Below are 9,639 nucleotides of genomic sequence, written 5' to 3'. Positions count from 1 at the left end.
CCTTCACTGATAAGAGTTCTTGGTGAGGTGTCTGAACTTAAAAGTCAGTGGTAACAGCTCTAAGGTAAAGGTACATATTCCACACGGGGTCCTAGCTTTTTGCTTCCAAGGACTCTTCACTATACTTCTTAACACCTTCCAGTCTTTTTCAAAGTTGTCAAATATTTGTGGTATTAAACAGTAGAGCTTACTAAGAAGTAATGTGTTTTTTGGGCTTCCCTGGTGGCGCAGTGGTTGAGAGTCCACCTGCCGATGCAGGGGACACAGGTTCGTGCCCCGGTCCGGGAAGATCCCACATGCCGCGGAGCAGCTGGGCCCGTGAGCCATGGCCGCTGAGCCTGCGCGTCCGGAGCCTGTGCTCCGCAACGGGAGAGGCCACAACAGTGAGAGGCCCATGTACCTCAAAAAAAAAAAAAAAAAAAGTAATGTGTTTTTTAAAATTTTCAATATAGATATGTATTATTTAAAACTGCTAATCAAGTCTAGAGGCATCTTAGAAATAAGTGTGAACTAACTTTTATTGGCACATGATTTGAGAGTTTTCTTAATGAAAAATAGCTTATGAAGGCTTTTAAGCTGAAGACCATCCAAAGGCCATAGACTCCTCCCAATCACCAGTCTGTAGCTGAGTGATGGTTCCTAGCCCTGATACTCAGATAATTAATCAAGGAAAAGGGGGATTTAATGTCATGCTCCAGAGAAACTAGTTTTCTTGACTTCCAAGGCTGGCCGATAGGATGTATTTTTTTCAACAACAAACATAAGGCAAGCTCTATTTTGTTGCAGTATTTTAAAATGTAAATATATGAATAGATCATTAATATCATTCCAGGAAAGCAGGAAATGAAGAGTTCACACAGACTGTAAAGATTATTAAAGCAAGAAGAGATGTGAAGCCCCTGGGACCATGCAAAATGTTGCAATATCTCAAAGAGCTAAAGGATACTTCACCCCATGACCCAGAATACTGAAAATGGGATATGTTTTCCTGCCACCATCCGGAAAGGAAAGAAGATAAGTTTCCAGAAGCAAAGCAACCTGACTGGTAAGGCAGGATACGCATACAGCTGTTGTTTGTTTTTAACTAACCTAATGCCATAAACACTCTTGGGTCAGATTAATCTTCACCACAGGGTCACCCATGGACACCTCCACCTGGCTGACCCTGAGAGGTCCAACAGGACCCTCCATGAACTCCCCCTTTTCAACGACTCCGGGAGACAGTGCAGCCTGACATCAAAGGACTAGCGGCCATTTAAATTTCAGGATTGCAATTTTGATGATTTTTTTTTTTTTTTTTTTTTTTTTTTTTGCCATTTCATGACAAAGCAGACCCAACAGAATAAGAAAGTAATTTCCAAGACTGATAACTTCGTTTCTTTGGTTTCACCCACTTTCTCGTTTTCTCTGATCCTAAACCCATTCCATGCCAAGAATAGTACAAATAGAGATAAAATCAGGAAATATAAGGGACACTGGCTCCCAACAAAACCCTCATTGAAGCAACAAAAGAAGAAAGAAACAGTACAGGGAGGGAGCAAACAAAAGAAGGACCAGTGCTGGGTGACCAATGGCTAAAATAATACTCGCTAAAATTCTTAAGTCTACATCTCCCCTCCTGTACCTACCTCTGTGTTTGGAGACACCCAGAGAGCCAGACTCTCTTTCTTATATTGCCGAATGAAATGCCATTTCTTATTTGAATTTTCACACTAACTCCTTGGCCTCCTCCTTTTCTCATCCTCTTGATATTTGGATTCCCCTCACGCTGGCTACTGTTCCTTCACACGAATGCTTCCTCTCTCCTATGACTTTTTTCTCCTTGTTCTTTCAAACCAGCTTTACTCCCGGACCCTCCCCTGGCCTCCCACGTGGCCTGGATGACTCCCTCTGTCTCTTCCTTCATCTCTTTCCATCTCTCATGTGTCCACGTGCCTCCTTTTCCCACCCCACATCCCTCAAAAAAAAAAAAAAAAACCAAACCACACCAAAAGAAAACAAAAAAACCACTGTAGTTTCTTAGGCTTCCTTTAATTTAATGCAAAGCAGAAAGGTCACTTTGTATTTCTCTTGCTTCTATTAATTTACAGGTATTCAATCTATCTCTGCTAGATAGGCTAAGGAATTCTTTATCCATTGCCCTCTTTGGGCAAGGACAGCTATATGAAGTTGTCACAGAGGGAAGGTTACAAGACATGGTAAGGCACTGGGGAGAGAATTAATGGTCTTTCACTAAGCTAGACAGGTAAAGCCATAGCCGGGTAGTCGGAGAAAGCAGATCTGGGCATAGTTTTGTTAAGTTCAAGGACACATGTGCACAGGTTTGAAGACAAAGGAAACTTGCCAGTGGAGATAGAGGGAATACAGAGAGCCTCATAGTCCCTCTGTGATGGGGAAAGAATGTGTTCACAGGACAGAGGGTGACTTTAAGGAACAAAGGAGGATGCTTTGCTCTGGGACGGCAAGGAAGGACAGGCTGATAAAGGATTTTGGTCAACCAGAGCCTTGGGCTGTGTGATCAGAGAATGTTGAACTGGATGGAATGTTCAACATAACTAAATCCCACCATCTGATTTTCCAGAAGTGGAAGCAGGGTTAGAGAGGCTATGACTGCCCTGAGGTTTCAAACTGCAGCAACGAATGGGCTAGAAGTCACATTAGGGTGACAGCGGTCACCTGGAGGGGCTTAAGTTTTTCTCTCCAATAAAACAGCACATGCATGCTGCAGTGATAGCCACTTCTCTCTGAGTTTACCTCCATCAGGTGCTCTGGTGTGACTTTCATTCACACTTCTGACTCTTCTAGGGCTGGGACCCACTTCGCTGTCAGCCAGGAGTGTCATTTCCGCTTTCTCCGTCGTTATTCCCTAAAGCTGTGAGTAGCCATTGGGTTGCATGAATAATTGTGCATTTAAGCAGGTAGGTCTGCACAATTCTAGTGTTTCCATGTACTCTCTTACTTAATCCTCACTGCAAACCCAAAAGGTTGGAGACATTATCCCATTTTACAGATAAGGAAAACAGAGCATGACTAGGTTAAACTGTCTGCGTTCCCATCAGATAAATCACATCAAGCATTTAGAACAGAGCCCAGCATGTGGTAAGCACTCAGAGGCTGTTAGCTGTTGTTATTTTTAACGTTATACTAGACGTCATTTTATGTAGCAGGTGGGAGCACAGACTCTGGACAGATTCTCAGAGTAAAACCACCATGGACACTAAGGGTGTGATCTCAGGGAAACTGTTACTTAACCTCAGTTTTCATATCTGTAAAATAGACATCATAATAATAAAGAAATTACAACCACGCGCAATGCATAGTAAGTACTAAGTATCATTACTTCTAGATGTCTGTTTCTTATTCTTTCCTAGTTTAAAGCCTAAAATAAACTATCCATATGCATCAGATTAATATTAATTAAGATTAATACCATCCAAGCCTGGGTGGCCAGACACCATGAGCAGAGTGGTGAAGACCTGACAGCTTTGTTTCCTTATGGGGGTCTCTAGAATTCAGCAGCATTAGCCCTCCAGTTTTACTTGGTTATTCATTCAACCAACATTTGTTGAATACCTACTAGGTACCAACAGAGGAAAGCCACGGAAGTGTAAGTCATCCCTCTTGACTTGGAGGTGCTTCTAGTCTTTTCAAGGAGACAGAGAAATCATTTCAATAAAATGTGCTGGAGTGGAGACTCCACCCCAACACCCAGAGAAAGAGATGACATCTGAGCTGGGTGTTGAAGGATGAAAGAGGGGGAGAGGGCAGAAATACATTCCAGGCAGGGGCAACGCTGGGCAGCCTGGAGGAGCCTGGCTTGGTGAGGAAGCAGGGAGGGAGGAGGGAGGAGGTGTTCTGTTAGGGAAGGTGTGGCAGGAGAAGCGGGACCTGTGAGATGGAGAAGCATCTCGCATACCCTTCTAGAAAATCTGAACGTTACCCTACAGGCAATGGGAAGCTTGCAGAGCTTTTAAGGAAGGGAGTGATAGAATCAGATCCGACTTTTTTTTTTTTTTTTTTTTGCGGTACGCGGGCCTCTCACTGTTGCGGCCTCTCCCGTTGCAGAGCACAGGCTCCGGACGCGCAGGCTCAGCGGCCATGGCTCACGGGCCCAGCCACTCTGCGGCATGTGGGATCCTCCCGGACCGGGGCACGAACCCGTGTCCCCTGCATTGGCAGGTGGACTCTCAACCACTGCGCCACCAGGGAAGTCCAGATCTGACTTTTTGAAAGAAAAGTCTGCAGGTGGTGTGGAGGGTGGATTCGGTAAGGAGGGTGGATTCGGTAAGTAGGCTGGAGGCCAGGAAGGCAGTACTGAGTCCCTTTCAGAAATCCTCCCTCTCAAGATCACCAGTACCAGGACCCAGAGAGCGCCATGGGGACAGAGGGGATTAGGCACTGGGAACACAGTTAATTAGGAGGTGGAATCAACAGGACTTGGTGACAGTCTTTTTGGAATGAGCTATTGGGGGTGAGGATTGCACACCAAATCACAGCTCCAGAGCCTGGATGGAGGGGCGGCAGCTGCCTCTGAGATACGCAGATCAGGAGCAGAAACACATTTGAGATGAGGGAGGAATGTGCGGTGAGTTCAACTGTGAGAGCACTGAGGCTTCTGAGGGCATCTCAGCGGAGCTGTCCTGTGGGTGGTGGACAAGATATAGGACAAGAGTTCCTGAGAGAGGCCTGGCGTAAGGCATGGATGGAAGGGTAAACGGTAGCTGAAACCGTGGAACGTCCTGACCCGGAGAAGAACAGAGCGGCCACCGTGCCTGGAGGTCACAGTACGAAAGATCCCAGGGCCGTGGGAAGGGGAGAAGTTTCCTGGATAATTACCAGGAACTTAAGGGTTTTTCTCCATAACTTAAAGTGTTAGGTTCCCGAATGCCCTAGCTTAATTGGAGATGATGAATTTTGTTTCTGCATCACTTCCATAAGGGGCTGGAGGCGTCACGGAGAAGTGGAATGGAACAGAGTGACTGGCAGCAACCAGAAAACTCAATTAAATGGAATACGTGTGCACATCAATTTAAAAAACGTCTGGGGCTTCCCTAGTGGTGCAGTGGTTGAGAGTCCGCCTGCCGATGCAGGGGACACGGGTTCGTGCCCCGGTCCGGGAGGATCCCACATGCCGCAGAGTGGCTGGGCCCGTGAGCCATGGCCGCTGAGCCTGTGCGTCCGGAGCCTGTGCTCCGCAACGGGAGAAGCCACAACAGTGAGAGGCCCGCGTACTGCAAAAAAAAAAAAAAAAAAAAAGTCTGAAATTGCCCTGCCCAGACTCTCTGATACTCAGACCCAGTCCCTGATTCACCAAGTTAGTGTTTTCCAGAGAAAAGAACCAGTTCTTACTTCAATATCTTTAAAAAAAAAAAAAAAAAGACAAGAAAAGGCTAATTCAAATCATGCCTTAGCACAGTAAGTCTGTACAAACTAATTAAAACACTTGGTTGATTTTATAAGAAATTACATCCTCCCCTGTGTAGTGTCATTTGCTATCCTGTGATAAGCAGAAGCTTCAACTGGCAGTTAAATTATAATTACTAATAATTATATGTCATTTAAATTATTAACTTATTTAAATTATGAGAAAACTAGTTAGGTATACTTAACGCACTTGAATTGAAAGACATCAGTTTTCAAAACGTGAAGTTTCTGAGGATTAAAAAAATAAAAATAAAATGATATCCTGGCTGGCAAAAAGTCTGGGAACCCATAGCAAATGCTCTGCTCTTATTCACTGTCCTACTTAGTGAGCTGGGAGCCACCTGGCAGGGCCACAGGCATCTCCTGAGGTGACCAAAGGGTCCTGCCTGCTCACATTTCCAAACACTTCTGTGAAAGAGATGAATGGAAAATTTAAAATCCTGCCCAGCTAACTCCCAGTCATCCTTCCAGAGGCTCTAAGAAGCCCACCAGGGTGGGTGAAGTCTCCCTCTGGGTTCTGTTTTGCCAGATTCTTTTGTCATTGTCTGGGTTTGTGTTTCGGTTTGTTTTGGTTTTGGTCTGGCTCTACTATCAGACAGCAACCTCTTAGGGGCAAACATTACCTTATTCCTGCCTCTGTTCCCAACACCGAACACAGTGCCTGGCATATTTCCAGAGCTCCAAAAATGTGTCTGGAGCAGAACGCAGACAATCTGCTCTACAAGGAGATTTGCCTTTGAAGACAGAGGATGAAGAACGGGTATTTTCTACCACGAAAGTTCCAGCGGCAGCTCTGGGCTCAGCAAGATGGAGGAGAGGAGGCCACCTTGCAGTCTGGGTGTGCTGGATACAGGAATCTCTTCCTCCAGGCCATGCCTGCAGCTGAGCACTGGATGGCGGATTATCAGTTTGCACCCTATGAGACAATGGATCTAAATAAGCTTTTATCCTCAGAGTTAGGACTAGTGGAGCCTGGAAGAAATTTTAATTAGGGCAAAGATGGACAAAAGTATTTGCATTGAATGCTGGGTCTTCCCGTTCTGGCAAACGGCAAGAGTAAGATTCAACTCCAGATGCTCGCTACGTGTGTTTCTCCCCCTTTGTAATGAAGATCTCAGTTGTCTCCGGCTTTACCAGATCTGTTTGTAATTGCATTCCTGTCTCTGCTTCAAATTACTCTGACCATTTTCTGCGGAGCTCTGTTTTATGTGCATCCTGGTAGGTGTGACTCCTTCTTAGCTGACTTCTCCAGTCATTTACCTACTCACTTACCCAAGTGGCTCTCCTTTTAAAAAAACAAGCAACAGAGTCTTCAGATTATTTATTTCACTCAGCACAAACAGTTCACAAATAGAAATCTAGGCTTACAAAAGCATTTGGGGGAAGGCTACTTTTAAAATCTTTGAACTGCCAGACATCTGTCCCTAATGGATAAGAAACGTATTGTATGTAATTTAACTACCACCTTCTGTTTTCTATTCTACATTTCTCTTCCCAGATAAAGGGCCTCTCCTCATATCCTCTTATCTTTGCCTAAAGCATCACCTCTGGAAGAAGCAACTAGGAGCCATGAAGAGAATTAATGTGGTCGCAATCTGGGGAGGAAAAAATTAAAAGATGTAAATGAGGCTGAAGGGCAGAGGCTTTCGGTTCAGACTCCAGTTGCAACTTACACCTACCTCCCTGTGTCCTTTAAGCGCGTCAGTGTAAACTGCCTGGACCACGGGAAGAGGCTGCATCCTGATTCAAAGATGAGATTTCAGACTGGAATTCTCCAGCCTGGTCCACAAGGGGAGTCTGGGCTTCCACCAAGCCAGGAAGAGACCTCTGGACTTGACAAATCCTTCAAATTAATCCTCTACACGAAAGGGCTTATAATCTATTCATCTGATTTTTTTTTTTTTTTTTTTAGCATTATCTTTAGAACCTGGTTGTCTCAGGTATAAGAAGCTGCCTAGAAACCTGCAGGGGCTCGTGATGGAGCGTAGGGGTCGGGGAGGCGGAAGGGAGGAATGGGTTTCAAGGCAGAGAGACCCAGTCCAATGACTCACTGTATGATACTCCTCAAGGGAGATCCACTTCATAAGATCAGATGCTAAAGTGGACGATTAGTGCTTCCGGTGGCTAGGATGCATTCTGACCCCCCCGGCAAGGATTTTCAAGGCCACACTGCAGTGCTGGAGAATCACATCAGTTTATGTCCAGGCTGAGATGCCAGTTCTGCAGTGTGTGTGTTTGTGGGGTGGAAGATGGGGAAGGTCACACTGTCGTTATCCAGCCTACATCCCACGGCTTCATCTTCCATTCATGGCTATTCTTTTGATACCACTAAGTACCGGTAGTTGGGAGAAACAGGACATGATTGATTAATGGGGAAATTCAGTGGGATCAGAATTTTAGAACTCTACTTCTTAAACTCTCTGAGTATCTGTCTCCATGTCAAGAAACAGGACGAAGAAATGCGTCACCTAGATGAAGGGTCAGGGTAAGCATGAAGGGACTTCAGGTATACTAGCCTCTACAAGGGGCTTAGGAGAAACACCGTTTTTCTGTCTGTACAGTAGAAGCATTGCTGGAATTTTTTCCGGGGGAGGTGGACTTTGAAAATCTTCCAGGATGAAATCACCTTGAGCCCTCTCTGTGAAATAAAGCTGTGACTTGTTCATGGGCGAGGGCGGACCCCGAACTGTTTCCTGAAAAAAATTCCTGGCTTGGCCTCTGATCCCTTCACCTTCCACAGTACTCAAATACTTCTAAAGTCTACGGATCACCCCTCAATTAATGACACAAAATAGGGTCTCTCTAAGCCCATGAACGGATGCCTTCTAACGCTTATCCAAAGGCTAGGCCAGAAAGAGTTCCTTGTGAAGGGTTTTTTCAGAATTATTCAGTCCATCACTCTTCTTGGTACTTCGAGTTCTTTCTTTGGATACAGCCAGACACCAGAAAAGTAAATACTTAGACATTTAATCCTTAGGTTCCAAAGAAAACAGAGAGCTGCATTTTCACTGGGGAAGCCCCAACGCAGTCAGGCATTGGGTTGGATCTGCTTGCGTTGTGCCGCTGGGGCCCCTCCATCCTCTGGGTCCACCAGAAGAGACCTCAATCAGAAAAGGCTTTTACTGCTAAGGGCTGCGGAAAGCCTGTCTTCCACCGAGTGCGCTCTCAGAACTGACTTTCTCTCCCCTGTCCTTGTCTTTTGAGGTGGAGCCTCAGAATTTAAGTTGAAACTCAACGGAATAAGTCCGTGGCCCCTCCTGCCTGCCTGATGCTACTGCATCACTCCTCAGACCTCTGCACCTATCCTGTTAGTCTCCCTCCTCCTACTGTAGCACGTGCTTGGGTTGTGAGCTGTCTCCAACCCTTTCTGGACATTAGAAAGTCCTAACAAGCAAAGAAAGTGCTTAATCCGTTTCAGAGACCCATGATTCGACTTATAAAATGGCCAGGCCTTACGTTTCAAGTCTCCTGTCCTCCCAGCGGCCCCTTACACTTCAGTTCTCAGGTCACTGACGAAGGGAGGGCGTTCCTATTTAAACTAGTAACTGATTGGCTTCCAACTCTCAGCACCAACTCCTGCCAATTCAAAGGTATAGATAAATGTTTGTTGAATGAAAACCAGATCTGCAAACGGAAGACATTGAAGCTTTGCTCCACAGTTTGAAAATTCTCCCCACATTCAACTACATGAGCCCCCAGTTTCCTGACCTCGTGACTGGTTTTGTTTCTGAATTTCTGAAAGAAATTTGTTTCTTTCTGAATTCCCGCTAGTTTGGACACCGTTATGGAGGAGTCAGTTCCTTTCTGCCTGTTTCACTCTCTTCAGGCGAAGGCTGAGAATACTGGTGAGCAGGAGATGGCAGACTGTTTTTGTAAAGGGCCACGCAGTGAATACTTTAGCTTTTGCAGGCCATGTGGTCTTTGTTGCGAGTAGAGTTGATTTTTATTATTCTTGGGTTCCGTATTTGTGAATGTGCCTACTCACTAACATTTTTTTTTGTTTTTGTGGTACGTGGGCCTCTCACTGCTGTGGCCTCTCCCGTTGCGGAGCACAGGCTCCGGACGCACAGGCTCAGCGGCCATGGCTCACGGGCCCAGCCGCTCCGCGGCATGTGGGATCTTCCCGGACCGGGGCATGAACCCGTGTCCCCTGAATCGGCAGGCGGACTCTCAACCACTGTGCCACCAGGGAAGCCCCCTACTCGCTAACATTTA

This window comes from Delphinus delphis, chromosome 21 (genome assembly GCF_949987515.2).
Source record: "Delphinus delphis chromosome 21, mDelDel1.2, whole genome shotgun sequence".
NCBI classification, from domain to species: Eukaryota; Metazoa; Chordata; class Mammalia; order Artiodactyla; family Delphinidae; genus Delphinus; species Delphinus delphis.
The sequence above is the reverse complement of the archived record's forward strand: the minus strand, read 5'-3'. Positions refer to the sequence as shown.